Source organism: Pelodiscus sinensis, chromosome 3 (genome assembly GCF_049634645.1).
Source record: "Pelodiscus sinensis isolate JC-2024 chromosome 3, ASM4963464v1, whole genome shotgun sequence".
Taxonomy (NCBI): Eukaryota; Metazoa; Chordata; order Testudines; family Trionychidae; genus Pelodiscus; species Pelodiscus sinensis.
The window spans coordinates 137,624,111-137,643,655 of NC_134713.1; the positions used below are offsets into that span (position 1 = coordinate 137,624,111).

The 19,545-nt window shown below is 43.4% G+C and overlaps 1 long non-coding RNA gene across 1 annotated transcript; it reads right to left on the reverse strand.

The window, feature by feature from the left end:
• Window positions 1-1,707: 1,707 nt before the first annotated feature.
• On the reverse strand, window positions 1,708-16,570 carry LOC106732574 (uncharacterized). The gene is made up of 3 exons (XR_001368816.3): window positions 15,415-16,570; window positions 12,577-12,980; window positions 1,708-4,759 (listed from the first exon to the last, which is right to left on the reverse strand). It is a non-coding gene; the product is annotated as an uncharacterized LOC106732574 (long non-coding RNA).
• Window positions 16,571-19,545: the final 2,975 nt, after the last annotated feature.

Here is a 19,545-nt window from a genome sequence, read left to right on the forward strand (position 1 = left end):
GAGCAGACGCATTCCCTGGAGTCTAGACATAGCCATACACACTAATGCAGAAGGTACATTTCAGCTAAATTCATAGGCCACCCACCAGATAAAGCAGTAATGTTTCTACGGCATGAAAAAAGTTAAATGTGCTGCTGAAGCACTGAAGGAGGGCCCATATGCCATAATGTTGAATGTGTGTTATTAGCAGGAGTAAGGAATAGCATGTTCCTGATGCAGGTCACCCCTATCCCCGATGCCTATTCCTTTTGCGGCATAAGGGAGACCCTGGTGCACTCCTCCCTTGAGTGTGTCAGGTTGTGGCTCCTTTTCTGGCTTTTCCTGGACCTCCTTTTGTGGTTCTGGCTGCATTTCTCCCCATCCGCCACCTTCTCATTTATGCACATGCCATCTGTAGCCCCACAAAGCCACGAGACCCCCTCATCAACTTCATCCTAACAAGGCCAAAATGGGTATCTGTAACATCAGAGAGAGGATGTTGGCTGAGGAGGTGCTCTGTGACTGTAGGATCTATTTCCCTTCTTCTCTCTGTTCACATATCCAGGCAGAGTTTCTCTGGGCCACATCTCCTGGCACTTTGGCAGCTTTGAGGTGCTTTCAGGAGTTTTCTGCTCAGTGTCCTCTTCAGGTTCCCTACTTTTGACCCTTTGACCCTCACACCTGTTCCTGTTTTTTCTTGTTGTCCCTTATACTCTTTTGTGTCCCAGGCTCAGTAGCTCCTTCCCTTAGGCTGGAGGAGGAGCCTTTGGCTGTAGGTAGGCTTGTGCCTGTCCACTTCCCAGAATGCAACAGGACCTCGCCATGTATTGCACAGATTCAGCAATACTACATTATTGGCTATCAGATGTTTCTCTGGCATGTTTGAACTTTATCTGGACATGTGCAATAGTTGCCATGTGAACAAATATTTAATAACTAGCCAATTAGCCCGTCATAAGATGGGATTTTCAGGTCTCTCCTCCAAGTCGGTCTTCTCTCCTGAGCCTCTGGTCTCTCTCTCTTTCTCTCTCTCTCTCTCCTCCTCCTCCTACTGCCTCCCCCTCTCTCTCTCTCAGCTCTCCTCTGCCTCCTGCCTCTCTCTCTCTCTCTCTCTTTCTCTTCTCCTCCCCTTCCTGCTCTCGCTCGGGGGACCACGGAGCCCAAATGGTCACTTGCGCCACTTGCTCCCCTGCGGCGGCCTGGCTGAGCGGCGCAGAAGTCAGCCAAGTGCCACTGTGGGAGGCAAAGGGGGGCGGGGCCGTGACATTCATGGCCGGGGGGGCAGGGCCTCGAGCCACTGTCGCACTGCATGTCACTGCCCCGCTCCCCTTCGCCTCCCGCCGTGGTGCTCGGCTGACTTCTGCACTGCTCAGCCAGGCTGCCGCGGGGGAGCAAGTGGAGCAAGCGGCCATTTGGGCTCCCCCGCAGCAGCCCAGCTGAGCTGGTGAGCAAGCGGCTAAGCGGTCGTTTGGGCCCCGTGCACCCCATGCAGCACGGGGGTGCTGCATGGGGACCACAGCACCCAAATGGCTGCTTGTGCCGCTTGCTCCTCCAAAGTGGCCCAGCTGAGTGGCGCAGAAGTCAGCCAAGTGCCACGGCGGGAGGCAACAGCGCTGCCCAGAGGGAACAGCCAGCATTTCAGCGTTACAGAGTTGCAGACAGTGGGCTACTATATATATATATATATATATATATATATATATATATATATATATATATATATATATATATATATATATATATATATAATGGGCTCTTCAGTCTAGCAAAGAAAGGTATCACATTGATCCAGCGGCTAGAAGTTGAAGCCAGACAATTTCAGACGGGAAATAAGGTGTAAGTTTTTAACATTGAGGGTAATTAACCATTGGAACACCTGTTCAAGGGCCAGGGTAGAGTCTTGGTTGCTGGCAATTTTTAAATCAAGATTAAATATTTTTCTAAAAAACAATCCCTAAGAATAACTCTAGGAAAATTCTAGGGCCTGTGTGATACAGGAGGTTCGGCTGGATAATAATAGTTCCTTCTGACTCTGAAATCTGTGAAAGGGTGAATTTTCAATTCCTTTTCCTGTTTTTTGTTAAAAAAGAAAATACTGCCATCAACATATCCTCACATCTGTCTTATTGAGACAAAGACATCTTCCAGGCTAGAGGTAGCATTCAAGCTCTCTCTGAATTTCTTGGTCACATTGTTCAGCTAAGGTGAGATTTTCTAACACTAGCAGATGCTACAAGATTTGGAAGGAGGGTTGTCTGTTTGTTTTAGGGGTGGGGGATTTGATGGGCTCTTGTTGTTTAATAGACATTTTAAGTTAAGTTATACTCCGTTTTTTTGACAAGAAAATGAGCCTTCATCCATGCCTCTGCTAGCATAGACTCTACGTGTCCTGTCAAATTACCTTCAACTTTGTACCTCTGAAGTGTTGAGATCTCTAAGCTGCATTATTATCTTGATATGAAATGGCTTCTCCCTGCCCAGCTCCCATTTCAGAAGCAAAATCCCCAATTCATTTGGTAATTTCACTTTTAAATGTACACCCATAACTTTATGTGTCACTTAGAAAATGTTAAAATTTTTCCAAAAAAATAATTTCAACATCTTCACACGTCTGGAATTATTCCCTCCTCCCCTACACTATTTTAATTTGACAATAAAAAATAAAATTTAAATATTTTTTTAACAGAAAAATGCAGTGGAAATAACGAGGCAAACTGTAGCTGCAAGTAGCTGCTGCAGAGCAGGTAAGTTGTTTGAAAGCTGAACTTCACCAGCTAGTCTTCTCTGTTATTGTGTTGTCTCCCATAGGGAAGACTACCAAACAGCACCTTCCTTAAACCATGTCCCTTACAAGGCAAATCTGCTGCTTGTTCTGCTAGGCTTGTTGGGTTACACTGGATTTGAACTGTCTAATTTAGAATGATTGTTAGTAATACATTTCATTCCTATATTTTGTTTCCATTTTTACCTTTTTACTCCAAGTTCCTATAATCCAGATCCTCAGGCTCCTACATAACTCCTGTTAATTTCAATGCAAGTCAGGTTCTTTGAGGTTCTTTCAGGATCTGGGGCCATGTGGCACCAATATTTCCGTAGTGACTGGACATAACTACTAAAGACTGGCACTGTGTTGTGGAGCTGTTCCTATCCCAGCTACTGCTTCAACAGCCCAGGATCAGCCACACACCATGCTCTTGATACTTCTCTGCCCTGTAGTGCCAGTAGAGGGGGGTGGGCAATATAGAATTTGTTGCACTGGCTATATGCTACCCAGTGATTCCCTGTTATAGGGGGCTGCATCCTCACCAAGACAGTTTTAAAGTTATTTTGTGGCACTAAGGCAGCACAAAACTGCCTAAGTCACTGGGCCAGATTCTCTGCTCTGTGTATCAACTTGAGATGAGTTGCACTATTCTGGTCTCTATATTGTTTCAAGCCCCTACCAGCTGGAATAGGGAAGTGATTTTGGACCAGGAACTAATCCCTTGAGTAGCAGCTTGTTCCAACAGCCTTAACAGCAGCTGCTGCAATAACTTTGTCACAAAAGTATAGGCACTCACACTTCGATGTATTGACCCTGGAGTTATTTTAAAAGTGCCCTGTCCAGTGTTGCTAGTAATTTTTTTCCATCCATGTGTGGAATACATTTTGTTATGTGCATCGAGGCATTTACAGAAGTGCACCACCCGTAGAAACACGTGCTGGCTGCTGTGAGTGCTCTGCTAACATAAAACTGTCACCTTGGAAATATTTTTGAATTGTGTTCTAGGCCTCAGTATGCATTTGAGAGATCTGCACCAGACCAACTCTTATTTGTTCATACAATGTGGCTGTGTCTACATAGGCAAGATTTTGCACAAAAGCAGCCGCTTTTGCATAAAATCTTGCCACCTGTCTACACTGGACGCGAGTACTTGCACAAGAACACTGACATTCTAATGTATAAAATCAGTGCTTCTTGCGCAAATACTCTGATGCTCCTGCTCAGGGATAAGCCCTCTTGCGCAACTGTTCTTGCGCAAGAGGCCAGTGTAGACAGGCAACGTTAATTTCTTGCACAAGAAAGCCCGATGGCTAAAATGGCCATCGGAGCTTTCTTGCGCAAGAGAGCGTCTACACTGGCATGGATGCTTTTGCACAAAAGCACATCTCTTGCACAAAGGCACATGCCAGCGTAGACGCTCTTTTGCACAAATAATTTTAACGCAAAAACTCTTGTGTTGAAAGTATTTGTGCAAAATCTTGCCAGTGTAGACGTAGCCACATGTGTGAATATATGTTTAAGCAGTAGGTAGGGATCAGCTACTGCTTTCCCCTGCTTTTCCTCTGCTGAATTTTGGGCACATAAATTACAGTCCCTTTTTTGTTGCAGACCATATTCTTGTCTTAGGTTTTCAGGCTAGTTTATCAACCCCCTTGGCATCTCCATTTTCTCCATGCTAATAGTTATTTTAATTAAAGTATTCCACAGGCTCCTATTCTAAACCTCTTTCTATTTTAATTAATTACCTCCGATATGATCTGTCTCTGACGATATTCAATCCATCAAGCGCCTCTTTCCTTGATATTCAAACCTATCATTTGTAAAAGTTCTCCCTTTGTCATCATTTATAATTACAATAGTTACTAAACGGCATTAATTGTAACAGATGCGATTTAGTCTCATAATCATTGCTTCCCAGATCAGTTCGTATTTCCATGACATGTAAATGTAGCGAAGTACAATTACTACTAGACGTTAGCAGGAGAGCTTTGGCTGTTGTCCACATTCTTTCCAGCACTGTAAAAACAAAACAAAAAAAGTGAATGCTTGAAAATACCCAGGAGACCCATATAATTAAGAATAAGTTTATTCATTATTGTTTGATATGTTAGGTTGAGTGCTTTTGGGAAGCATTTGTAGTTTTCAGTAATGCAAAACCAAACCCTTCCTCCACACATCATTCACTTTTTCCTGCATAAGAACTCTTCTGAACATTTCTTTAGGATATGATGGTTTAGAAACTCTATGGCTGCATCTACACTGCAGGCTTCTTGCGCAAGAACTGTTTTGAAGAAGAGTTCTTGTGCAAAAGGTCTATCACAAGAGCGTGTCCACACTGCCATGTGCTTTTGCGCAAGAGAGTCTATGGCAGTGTGGACGCTCTCTTGAGCAAGAAAGCTGTGGCGGCCATTTTAGCCATAGGGCTTTCTTACACAAGAAATTCAAGTTGCCTGTCTACACTGCCTTCTTGTGAAATAGCTCTTGCGCAACAGGGCTTATTCCTCGTGGAGAGAGGAATAACTCTTCCAGAAAAAGCCCTGTTTTCCGACACTGTACTGTAAATTTACTTGCGTAAGAATGCATGTGCAGTGTAGACACTCTGCAAGCTTTTGCACAAGAACAGGAGTTCCTGCGCAAAAAGCTTGCAGTGTAGATGTAGCTTATAAGTGAATAGCCTACTTTTCTGGAGTAAAAATATTTATATGTGAATTTAGGGTTCAATATGCATCAGTTTGACATCCCTTGGTCCAGATTATGGGTACATCTACACTGCAACACTATTTGGAAATAATTAGCACTATTCTGAAATAACTTAGTCTGCGTATACACGGCAGGCAATTATTTTGAAATAGTGTCAAAATCCTGTCAAGCTGGAAGACTTACTCTGAGGGTATGTCTACACTACCCCCCTAGTTCGAACTAGGGGGGGTAATGTAGTCATACGGAGTTGCAAATGAAGCCTGGGATTTGAATTTCCCGGGCTTCATTTGCATAAAGCCGGACGGCACCATTTTTAGGCTTCCTATCTGAACTAGCTAGTCCGTGCTGTGTGTAGCCGCGCGGCACAGGGTCCGACCTAGCTGGCATTTATAAATGGCGCTGGCCGCCTTTATGCAAATGAAGCCCGGGAAATTCAAATCCCGGGCTTCATTTGCAACTCTGTATGACTACATTACCCCCCCTAGTTCGAACTAGGGGGGTAGTGTAGACATACCCTGACTCCAGTAACCCTCAGGCTACGTCTGCACTGCAGGCTTCTTGCACAAGAACTTTTTGCACAAGAGTTCTTGAGCAAAAGTTCTTGCGCAAAAGCACATCCACACTGCCATGTGCTTTTGCACAAGAGCTTCCATGGCAGTGTGGACACTCTCTTGCGCAAGAAAGCTCTGATGGCCATTTTAGCCATAGGAGTTTCTTGTGCAAGAAACCCCTGTTCCTGTCCACAATAGCCTTTTTAAGCAAGAGCTCTTACGCAAAAAGGCTTATTCCTCATGGCAAGAGGAATAACTCTTGCGCAAAAAGCCCTCTCTTCTGACGATCTACTGTAAACTTTCTTGCACAAGATGGGCTTGTAGTTTGGACGCTCTGCAAGGTTTTGCGCAAGAACAGCCATTCTTGCACAAGAAGCTTGCAGTGTAGACATAGCCTCATTGTACGAGGAATAAGGGAAATCGAAGGAAGAGTGCTCTGTTTTGAAATACCGTATATACTCAAGTATAAGCCGACCCGAATATAAGCCGAGGCACCTAATTTTACCACAAAGAACTGGGAAAAAATATTGACTCGAGTATAAGCCTAGGGTAGGAAATGAGGCAGCTACTGGGAAATGTAAAAAATGAAGATAGATACCAATAAAATTACATGAATATTTATTTCAAAGAAAAACAATAACCTAGCTCTGTAAGTGGAAAAGGGGGTCAACAAAAACAATATGGTATCAAAAATACCGTAACTCCCGCTCAAAGTCTTCCCGCCAATCCAATGAGCCCCTGAAGGGCCGCCTGCAAGAAAGCGCCCAGCGCCAGCACCAGTCACACACGGGAACAGACGCTCGGACACTCGGCCCAACCAGCTCAGCCCCCGCCGCCCCCGCCCGGACCTTTCCCAGGCCAGAGCCCCTCTCGGCTGCTCCCCGAGCCTCCCTGCCGGCGGCCCCGGGGCGAGGCCGCTGGCTCCGAGCAGCACCTGCGGGCGCACCCGCAACCCAAGCGGCCGGCAGAGGCTCCGAGCGCCCCGCGCAGCGACGGCCCCCGACACACGGAGCCCAGCCCGCTCCCGGCAGCGCCCCCCGCCCCGAGCGCCTCGGTTACCGGGGCCGGAGCTCCGGGCTCACGCGGCTAGACCCGGCCGGCGGCAGAGACGCGCTGAGCCCGCCCGCGAGCAGGAGGCTGACTCGAGTATAAGCCGAGGGGGGCATTTTTCAGCACAAAAAATGTGCTGAAAAACTCGGTTTATACTCGAGTATATACAGTAAGTGTTGTGTAGATGCTCCCTATTTCTAAATGAGCAATTTCAAAATAAAATATGCAATTAACGTAGCTTATTTCGAGTTAAGCCCTGAAGTGTAGATGCACCGTATGTCTACTCACAGTTCTAGTGCACTGCAAGATTCCCTACTCTGTACAGGTGGCTTAAAAAACCCCACCAAGAACTGCAAAACTTCAATTAATATTGAATTCTGTTTCCCCAACCAGCTATTGCATTATGCTGCCTCGCTGATGTGCCTTAACTCTGAGTTGAAGGGAACACTTAGAGAAAAAATGTTCATTCTATGTATTGATATAATTTTTGTCTTCTCTTCCAAGAGTGTCAGCCAGCAAGCAATGCAACCAATATGATGTCTTTTAAACATAGCTACAATAAACCTGAAACAAAAGACAGAACTATGTAGCACTTTAAAGACTAACAAGATGGTTTATTAGGTGAAAGCTCATCACCTAATAAACCATCTTGTTAGTCTTTAAAGTGCTACATAGTTCGGTCTTTGTTTCAGCTACACCAGACTAACACGGCTGCATCTCTATCACTATTCTACAATAAACCTGAGTTGAGATCACAAACTCATTTGACATAGGCCACTGAATAGCAATCATTTTCAGCTATCATCAGTCTGGAACAGACTGAAACAGGCAATGTTGGAATGAAAAGCTGCTATATGCTCATGCCAGTCCCTATACTATTGGTCCCCTTGCTATGAGATAATTGATATTATCATGGTTTTTTTTTAATAAATATTACATACAGATATAATGAACTCTGCTATTCACATATAACAATGGATATTTTTCCACAAAAACAAACAAACAGTGAAACAAGTGATGCTTCCATAGGATTAATCAAAATCTATGTCAGATACCCCATTTTGTAGTTCCATCAGTTGTAAGATGTGTATAAGTTTATATTATAGTATAATTGCAACAACTAAAAGGAACTCACTTTGCTTTGGGGGAATGTGTACTCTGATTCATCAGGGCAGTGAGCTGCACACTGAGATAAAATAGGCAATGCCACTGAATTTTCTTGAAACAAAAAACAGGACTATGTAGTGCTTTAAAGATCAAATCTGAGGAAGTGGGTCTGGCCCACGAAAGCTCATCACCTAATAAACCATCTTGTTAGTTTTTAAAGTGCTACATAGTCCTGTATTTTGTTTCAGCGAGACTAGACTAACACGGCTACATCTCTATTACTACTGAATTTTCCTGACATTCTGAAAATGACATAACCTAGCAGTGCCATTTAAAGCTGCTATTGCCAGCACTTTAACATCCTTTGCATTTCCCTTGCAGGATACTAGCTAGCATTAAAGAAGTCTTCTTTCACCTTATAGCACAGAGAATGAGCAGACCTGGAAATGTACTGTACACTCATGTATGGTAGTCTAAGGGTGTGTCTAGACTACAGGGTTTTGTCGACAAAAGTGGACTTTTGTCGACAAAACTAAACCTGCGTCTACACTACCGCTGAGTTCTGTCGACGTAACTTTGACAGAACTCAGCAGTTTTGTCGACGCTGGTAAACCTCATTTTACAAGGAATAACGCCTTTTGTCGACAGAGTTCTGTCGACAGAAAGCATTATTGCATCTAAACTGTCCTTTGCGTCCACACTGTCATGTCGACAAAGCGGCTTGTTTTGTCGACAGAACTGAATGTAGTCTAGACGCTCTTTGTCGACAGAAGCTTTGTCGACAGTATCTATCGACAAAACTTCTGTCGACAAAACCCTGTAGTCTAGACGTACCCTAAAGTACATTTCATTAGTCTGTTGAAAGGCTTCTTGAGTTATCAGTTATAAGCTATTCAGTTGTCTCTCAGATGATCCATACATATAATTTGCTATAAGAAATGGTTTGCACATTAAGTTCACACCATGTTGGGAACATATTCTATATATAGTCCAGTCTTATCCCCTTTATTGATAAATCAAAACAATAAAATAACATAAACCTCAATCTAGGCTTTTCCCCAAGCTTGGCTGTTTCTTAGACTTTCTGTGTAGGACCTCCTCTGTGCCACTCCCCCATTGTATCTCAGAGAAAAAAAGACATTCCAACCCCACTTACATTCTTGTGGTATATAACTAGATGCATCTGTCGCTATGACTCAGCTGTAATTAACCTGCATTTTTTGCAGAGTTCAGACACCCGGCAGCAAGAAGATTTAAATGAGCTGTGTATCATTATGCAAGATCTTAGAACAATGGAAAATTGGTACGTAGATATCTTTGAGGATCTGGGGCTTAGTGTTTGCCACCCTTTTACAGGTAAGGTGACGGGTTTGCTTATTCTTGTTTACTCTACAGTACAATACACCATTTACCATAATATGCCTATTAGTATGCTTGATCCACTGCTAATGAATGTGACTGCAGTTTAGTTTAACTGCACTGAAGGAACCTACAGGACCATGAAGTAGAGATACCTCTTGGAGGGGTTCCTGGTTGACTGTGGCAGTAGTCATTTCAGGAGTTTTAATGGCTTTGTCTACAGCGACTTATAAAAAATTGTCTTGTCAAAAGTTATTGGATTTGTTAACAGGATGATACATTCCTTCATTCTTGGACACATTCGTTGCTATTCATGGAAAAACTTAATATAGCTCACATGTCCATGTGGGAGGCACATGTTACTCTTCCTTGTTTTATTCTGAGCTCTGCTGCTCTTTACTTTCATGAAATAATATATTTTGTTTTTCTTGTGTACATGTATGTAGGTAAGTCCCATTTAAAAAATCTTGATTTTTTTTAAGGAGTAAAAGTCAATTGGAAGGAGTAGGATCACTTTGCACCCTGGTCCTATCTGATTTCAATTTAAAGATGAAGGTCCTCTGATTGAGTTGAGACCAAAGAATGGCACCTTTTTATGCCAGGGTAGAATTTGGTTCCTAAACATTGCAGGAAGTGATGTTTCAATTGGTACTCTGACCCTGTCATTAAACATGGGGCTGGCACTGAGATGCCATCTTTAGAAGGAGATGTAAAAACTGAGATTTTAACCATTTGTTTTTTAAATTTGCATGGCTTTGGGGATGTTTAAAGTAGGCTGTTAATCAAGTGTTTTGGCCAGATTCCAACTTCAGTACTCTAATGCCATTCTGCATACATGAAGTTTCAATAGTCTTCACTTTCACCCATAAATTACTGCATATTGTACAGCTGTTAGGCAGCTGTTACATTCCACCTCATGCACAATTGCCACAAGGAAGTTCCCTAGGGAGTATTCTATTATCTATCATCTAAGGGCATGCTTGTCTGGGGTTTTAATGTTTATTAATGGTAAAATTGTCTTGTGGTCTGCCACAAGTGGGATGTTATCAAGATCTTGCAAAACCTGCAAGCATCTCACACACCCCTCACACTCACCAAATATTCTCTTTATCTGTGCATTCTAGATTTGTTCAAAAGCCATCTGGAACAATGTGTTGCCCGCTTCTGATCATCTTCATTTAAGTAAAGTGGCAGCTCAATGAGACCGCAGCTGCTGAAATGGCTGTAGACTTTGAAACATTAAATGCTTCTATGAGGAGGTCAATAGATGCTTTAGATCCTCAGAAGCATATCCCTGTGATTTATCCCCATCTGTTTTAAGTAGTTTATAAATAGCATGGTCTTCTGAAGTCACGTTTGAATAAAATTTATATCCTACCGAGGAACTGTGTGAACTGCTATGTTTTTAGGTGCTGGCACTTCAGCTATGACTTTGACTTTTTCTGAACCTGCTTTCACACCATTTTTATCAGCTGTGTGCACCCCTATAAACTTTAATTTATCCTCACATATATTTTTCTCTTTAATTTTGGTTCAGCAACTTGAGTTGTCACCAGAGGGGTTTTTTTAACCTCTTTATGTTCTTCCAACTTTCCAGAGACAAAAACGTGACCCCTTGGAGAATGTTACTCCTTCCAGAATCTAATTCATTTCTTTGGAAAATTTGTGGGGGCTTTTGATAGTGACAGCAATTTTCTTCAAAAAAGCATTATTAAAAATTGCTAGCCTAGCAGAGTCACAGAAGCATAAAGCCTGCCAGAATGCCCCAGCTGCATCTCCACTACAGTGTGTAACTGAGTTAGTATTCGTCTGAGCTCACAAGATTATTATAGTGTAGGCAAGGCCTAGCAGAGATTCCACTCAATTCCATGCCACAGTGACAGGGCCAAACTGACAACTACGTCCTTTAAGAAAGTACTGCTTTTAAATCACAAAGGTGCCAGAAACCTCTAATCCCTGGCTGTGGACCAGGGTTATATGTAACCAGCACAGAAGTTTGTTCTTCATCCAGACTGCAATTTACATTCATGTCACAACTAACATGTCAGAAAAAGATTAAATTGTGATATAGAAAAGTAAGTTCTTAATGATGGGAGCATTACTGGACCAATGAACTTGGAGATTCTCTCGTATAAAAGGAGGAGATTATACCTTTCCCTCCTTCACTGAACTTCAGTAAATCAGTGCTGATATGGATGTATGCTTTAAAAAGCAAACACCGGCCCCATCAGGTCACATCACTATCCATTATGGTCTGCTATGACATCTTCTCCACCTGATTCAGTTCTTCTTTTATTCTGGAGAACGGCAGGATTCACATTCGTGTGGCTTTGCTGAATGCCTATGGCACAGCCTCTTCTTTCAATAAAATCCACACTGATTCCATTGAGGCTGCTTGTTATGACTGAACACTATCCATCTTCCTCTGTGTGTTTTATGAGACTCAGCTCAATGACAGCTTACATACCCATTTGTGGTTACTCCACTATCAATCCAAGTGTTGAATGCATAACAACATGTTTTAAGGCTCAGTGTACACCTAAAAATTAGGTCAACCTTGTTACATCACACCTCGACCTACTGTAGATACAGATAGATAGTTGGAAGAATTATTCAATTGACTTAGCTACTACCTAGAGTGACATTGGATTTATTACAGTGATGGAAAAACCCTTCCATCAATATAGGACGTGTCTACAACCGCAGCATGGCTGCAGTGCCATAGCTGTACTGCTGTAGTCACTGTAGTGTAGGCATAGCTCTGTTAGTGCAAATCAATAAAGCTCCTTTGAAGTCAGTGGAATTACAATGATTTACATGAACTGAACATCTGGTCCATACTCTTTTAATAGATATATATATTTTAAAGCTAGTACAGACTGTGTATAGACTCAGCAACTTATCTGCCCCACTGGACTGTTGAGTCCTATCCAAAATCAGTCATCTCTGCTCCTTAATTAGTTTTGGATTTAAACAACAATAATGCTGCAAATTTGAGATTAACAGTTCAAGCTTGTCCTCCTAGAATGCCATCTTTAGACACAGATCCCAGGAAGCATATGTTACCTGCATTCCTTTGCTCTAATAGCTATGCATCCAGAGTAATTTTTGTCCTTATGCTTCCATGCATGTCTCCTGTGGATGACAGACTTCAATCTTGTATCCTCTTACCAGAAAACTAAGGGGGGTTGCGGTGCCTTTGCTTTTCCCCCATGAAAATATCTTTGCTCTTTTTTGCAACAGGTTTCCATTACTTTCTTGTTGGGGACTTGCACTTCCATGAGTTCAGGCTGCACATCATGCCATTGGATCCATCTGTACTTCTGCACGCACTTAAGCTTCACTGTGACTTGATTTGTGCACAAGCGCTCATTCTACTCAGGCCAGACATACTGTGGACTCAGCATGCTGACAGTCATATAGAGCATTGCACTTTCACATTCTCTTTTCCTAACTGTTACTGAAGTGTTCTGAAAAAGAGAGAGAGAGAGAGAGAGAGAGAGAGAGAGAGAGAGAGAGAGAGAGATTGTTGAAGTCCCAATAGACAGTGCTCGAGAATATACAGCATTGTTTCTGAGTTTTGCAAGCCAAGAAAACTGGTTGTTGTACATTGCAAATGGCTTCTTGCATGTAGCTCTTGGCACACATGCTGCTTAAAAAATAAGTCAGCTTTTGACTCCCTGCCCTATTGCATTGGCAAAAGAATCAGTTGCTTTTCTTCTAATACTGAACAAGGAACCTTATTAGAGTAAGGAAAACAGTTATCATAGTTTGGGAATGATTCCTCCTTGTGCCAGCTCCAGAGTTATAGGAGCCCTCACTTTGTGCCAGAATAGTTCAGGCTACATCTAAACTACGATCCTCTTGCGGAAGAGGAAATGCAAATGGAGCACTCATTTGCATATGTTACGCTCTCATTTGCATTTCCTCTTCCTTTTCCTTTTGCGCAAGAGCCATTCTTCCTCATTTTGGGGGGAAATGCAAATGAGAGAGCGACATATACAAATGAGTGCTCCATTTGCATTTCCTCTTCTGTAAGAAGATCGTAGATTAGATGTAGCTGCAGAGAGATATGCTGTTTTTCTTGGTGTTTTCAAAACAGAAGGAAAACCACCAACAAAACTACCTTCCCAAATGGATTTTTTATTTAAATAATTAACAGAAGACACAGATTCCTGTAAAAGAGACCTGAAACGTTTCAGACGGCTGAGCTTTTCTTAGGCCCTATTTCTGTCTGTTCATCTTAGAAATGTGCATAAGAGAGGAAAAAAAGACTAGTCACGCTGCCAGGTGAACATTTCCCTAGAGAGTCTCCCACCATCCAAGGACTTCTTATTAAATCCAATCCACCTTCTGCTCTCCCTGCCTGGGTCCTGGGCCAAGCACAGCTGCCATCTTTTCTTCCCTGATCAGCAGGCCTTGTTAATCCCTGCTGACTTTTTTCTTCTGCTCCCCTCCCCCATCTTTGGGAGCGTGTCATGAAATAGCATGGTGTTTCTTATTTTCTTATTCCTATTTTCAGAGGTCACCAACATCTGTTCTCTAAGAATTTCTCCATAAAACAACTGCAGTTCTTAAGGTTTTTTTTAAAGAGGCTTTTTTCTTTATCTCAATCCATAGTGTAATGGATGTGACATGGGTTAGCCAGTAAAAACATGTTGTACATTCCTCTGATTTCATGCGAGTTCTGTGTCTCTCCATTTCATAGTATGGCGTTCATATGAAAATTCTCAATCATCAGAAAGTCTGGTCTCATCCAGTAGCTCAGCCCATTAACACAGCACAAAGATACACTGTACTCCAGTGGGCATATACACCAGACAAGCTGGAATCTAATCTGGAAATGTTTAATGGATTTTGCAGAAGTGCCAGTTACTGTATTTCATTAAGTGGGAGAGGACTTTAAACTAAATAAACAAAATTGTCTAAAATGTAATTTGTCATAAATAACAATGAAAACAAATTAGGTTTTGTCACTTAGGCAAGTCACCATCAGAAAAATGAATAGTGACAATTTATGGTAGGTCTGAAACTATTTGTGTTGAGAAGTGGCTCGGTGTATCAGTTCTCTCAAATTACTATTTTTTTTAAGTAACTATGATTGTGTTCTCATTCCTTAATTTAAGTCAAAGTTCAAGCAAAATATTGGAAATTTTACTCAGTGTTTTAAGGAAGAGTGATTTGTTTACATCATTTTAATTCCTTCCCCAGAAAAGATGGGGCATATAAGCTCATTATTTAATTTTTGAGAGTTCACCAAAGCCTTTGAAAGAGACCTCCAGAGATATACAGAAACTGATCTCAGACAAGGAAAGTCACAAAAGTTGTCTGAGCCACAGTATAAAAAAGAAATTCATTTGCTAGCTGTACAGGATCAGGTGTGATCCATCCTAGAGACTGCCCTTATAATGCCAAGCACTGCAAAATGGGTGTATAATACTGCCAAGTGTAATAGCATTTTATAACAGCTTTACACTGTTGGAAAGAATTACACAAAATGCAGAGTAAAGATGATTTCTGCTCTGGAATTTTATACTTTTGGGGCTAAATTTTCAAAACTTAAGTTAGAGATTATGACTGTAGAATGTATTTTTGTGCACACACACAAATGCATTTGTGTACTCAAATCAGGTAAATGCATGTTCAAATGGGAATATATATTTATAATAATTTATCTTGCTTTTTTTTCCTTTAGAGGGGGTGAGCAGTTTCAAATCTGAGCTTTTAAAATGTAGCCCTTTAACACAGGTCAGCTTTAACACATGTCTAAGCGCATTACATTACATTCAATTGCTCCTTAACATGGGCCTTGTTTATTGTAGGGAAAATGAAGGGAAATTCTTGTTTTCATTTACAAAATTATAGCAGTGTGGTAGATATGCTTCAGTTAAGGTTGAGCCTCACTTTCTGTTTAAAGGTGGACGATGAATGATGCAGATCATACATCTCAGATCTATTGCATCCTGTATCCATCTCCAGGGGGCGTTCAGCGGAGACCATCACATTGAAAGGAATGGGACACTTCACACCTCTTTGAGCTTCCTGTGTTGTCACCCCACAATTCAGGTGGGAACTCTGCATCTCCAGCTTCCTCTCCCAGGCTCCAGTTGGTACATACACTCCTGAGAGCCCCACCTTCTTCCAACCATTCTGTGTTCCCTCCAAGGTTGCCTGGGGCATAAAATGACAAGGAGGAGGGTGGAGCTACTCTGAGTGTGGGGACTGTCAGAGCAATAGATGTGATGGAGGGAGAAGTTGGAACAGTGGTGGAGGTCTCTGAGTAGCTTTAGGGAACGTGGGGGGATTGGATTAGTGGAGAAGAGTATGAGGGGGAGTTGAAACAGTATTGTATAGGAAAAAGTGGGATGGAAAGCAGGGTGTGAGATGTGCAGGACGAATGCTTGAGGGGTTTCGTTTCTATCCCCGCTAAATCCTCTACATCTGGGCCCCCTTCAGAATATGTCTCCATGCTAGTCCCTGCATTGAGCCTACATTCCTTTTACAGTTCCTCAGACTGCTGGTGCTATGCTGACCCCTGCCTCTTTGTGAGGAAGGCGGAGGAGAGAGGACCAGTTATTCTGGACAGGCAGAGAGGGCTGAGGAGACGATAATACCAGGGAAATGAGGGGACTACCATGTAGCCAGTGAGTGCGTTCTGTGGGAAATCACTGCCAAACAGCCATGGGCAGTGGAAGGGGAGAGCTGGGCTGTGGTATATTGGGTCCAAGAAATTATTTTTGAAAAAATAAGGAAAAAGGCAGTAAACAGAGTCCTGGTTACTCAGTGTCTCCACATGCCTTTCCCTAATGTGATCAACTCTTCAAATTAAACCACTCACAAGCTGGAAATATAAAACTAGGGTATCATCCCCTGCAATGTAACATTAACTCTGCCCACATGGAGCTGACAACAGCCACTGGGAAGGCTTCACTAATGGGGGGTGCAGAGAATAACTAAATACCAAGAAGAAGAGAGATCTCCATTTTTATGTCTATGGGTTACGACTGAATGCCTTTCTGGAAGATACGCTTTAGTCCACTAGGGTATGTCTACACTACCCTCCTAGTTTGAACTAGGAGGGTAATGTAGGCATACCGCACTTGCAAATAAAGCCCGGGATTTGAATTTCCCGGGCTTCATTTGCATAAGCGGGGAGCCGCCATTTTTAAATCCCCGCTGGTTCGAACCCCGTGCAGCGCGGCTACACAGGGCTCGAACTAGGTAGTTCGGACTAGGTTCCTGTTCCGAACTACCGTTACTCCTCATGGAACGAGGTGTACTGGTAGTTTAGAATAGGAATCCTAGTCCAAACTACCTAGTTCGAGCCCCGTGTAGCCGCGCTGCACGGGGTTCGAACCAGCGGGGATTTAAAAATGGCGGCTCCTCACTTATGCAAATGAAACCGGGAAATTCAAATCCCGGGCTTCATTTGCAAGTGCGGTATGCCTACATTACCCTGCTAGTTCGAACTAGCGGGGTACTGTAGACATACCCCTAGTTATTAGGCTCAATGCAGGACTAATTGGATAACATTCTCTGGCTTATGTTATTGAGGAAATCAAAGTACGTGATCTAATAGTCCCTTCTGACCTAAAATAGACATCAAGAAGGACTAAAATAACTTGCTACTTTTATGGTGTGTTCCACAGATTTGAATTCCAGCATTTATTTGTGTGCATTCCAGCTGGATGCACTGTGCTAGGTGTAGCTATACAGAGAATTGCATCCACTTGGCAGAGCTATTACTGTGATATGAGAAGAGATGGATATGTCTCTGATGGGATAAGCAGGCCTTATGTCAGCACTATGTTTTGTAGGTTGTGGCAGTGGTGCATAAGGATGTCTTCTTGCCATGTGGCTTTGTCAGCAGAACGATAGCCTGCAGTGGTTTTCAAACTTTTTTCCCTGGTGATGCAGTGAAGAAAACTGTTGATCTCTACGCCCCAACAGAACTGGGGATGAAGGACTCCAGAGAGGACTCTGGGCTGGGACAAAGGGTTAGAATGAGGGCATGAGGGCTACGGGGTGGAGCCAGAAATGAGGGGCTTTCGGTGTGGGAGGGAGCTCTGGGCTGAGGCAGGAGGTTGGAGTGTGGGAGGAAGACAGTGCTCTGGAGTGGGACTGAGAATGAGGGGTTTGGGGTACCAGAGGGTACTCTGCATTGGGGGGCTCTGGGTTGGACAGAGGGTTGGGATGTGGTGGGGTGAGGGCTCTGGGATGGGGGTGCAGGCTCTGGAGGAGGGCCAGTAATAAGAGGTCTGAGATATAGGAGGGGGCTCTGGGTTGAGGCAGGGGCATGTGAGTTAACCAGTCAGTGGTGCAGTGGGGGTGGAGAGGCAGTCTTGCTGCCAGAATGCCCTGCCCCCTGGAAGTGGCCAGCCACAGGCCCAGCTGCTAGTCAGAGACATGCAGCTCTTGCCCACAGGTAGCTCCCCCCATCTTCCCTTGGCCAGAAACTAGCCAATGGGAGTGCAGAGTCTGTGCTTGGGGCAGGAATAGTGTGCAGAGCCCCATGACCCCCTTCCCAGGAGCAGGAATTGCTAGGTGCTTCCAGGGCACATGGTGTCAGAACAGGGACTCCCCAGGGGTTTTCAAAGTGCAGGTCACAAGCCAGCTTTAGCCTGACCTGTGCCAGGTCGTGACCCAAAGTTTGAAATCACTGGCCTATGTGATTGCCTTCCTGGAGATCAGTATGTCTCCGGAATTCACAGGGCAAAAGTGGAGAAGAAATAATATTTAGCAAATCTGAACAGGGGTGGGTTGTCTGGAATAGACTCAGTGTAGGCCAGATGCACATCGACCCTGCCTTAAATCTAAGTTTTGCCTCATAATTCACATCCAAGGACCTGATTCTCCTCGGCCTTACACATCACTTCATAGTTTTTCACCTGGACAAAGTAAAGTCTGTGTGGGTGTAAAATGATTCCATTCACATTTGGGGTTGATTTAACCTCATCTTGCTCTGGTGCAAATGATCATACAAGGTGCAAGTCAGTAGAGACAAACATTTTAAGGTCAGATAGATAAACTTCATGCACACTTCCTATATTATGTAAATAAAAGGTAATTGATTGCATGTTAGTGGGAAGTCAGTGTTGTCTGGAGATTTTGAGTTCTAATCTTGGCTTTTGTTGCTACTTCACTGTCGAGTCATGGGTGAATCCGTTCATCTTTCTCTTCCAGATCCTGTAAAATAGGAATAATGTTTATCTCGCAGAGGCATTAAGAGGACTTATTAGTTAGATTGTCCAGTGCTTTGAATATGCATATACTAGATATTAATAATTATCCTTCCATACTATACAGTATGCCCTTCAGTCCCCGTTTCCAAGTGTTCATATGAATTTTAATTGTACCATTAGATTATATTACTTCTTTAGTCACTTTGATTTTTTATTACATAAATACAAAATTACAAAAGCCAACTCATGGCCAAAGTTACATTATAGTTAACTAAGCAATAGATAGCTTAGTGCATAGGTTCTGGAACTAGAGGTGCTACAGAGGGTTGGCTCCCACACTCTTGATGGAGCGTTTTCGTCATATACAGGCAGTCCCCGGGTTACGTACAAGATAGGGACTGTAGGTTTGTTCTTAAGTTGAATCTGTATGTAAGTTGGAACTGGCGTCAGCCGCTGCTGAAATGATCAGTTTCAACCGCGGCTGAATCTGGATGCCAGTTCTGACTTACATACAGATTCAACTTAAGAAACCCAGGCGTCCCCAAGTCAGCTGCTGCTGAAACTGATCAGCAGCTGATTCCAGGAAGCCCGGGGCAAGGGCTTCCTGTAGTCAGCCACTGGTCAGTTTCAGCAGCGGCTGACTTGGGGACGCCTGGGGCAGAGCACCTGGGGTGCTGCTGGGTTGGTCCAGTAGCGCCGCTCCTTGGCGCTCCTGGAGCAACCCAGCAGCACCCCAGCTGCTCTGCCCCAGGCGTCCTGATTCAGCCGCTGCTGAAACTGACCAGCAGCGGCTGAATCAGGACGCCTGGGGCAGAGCAGCTGGGGTGCTGTCGGGTTGGTCCGGAGCGGTGCT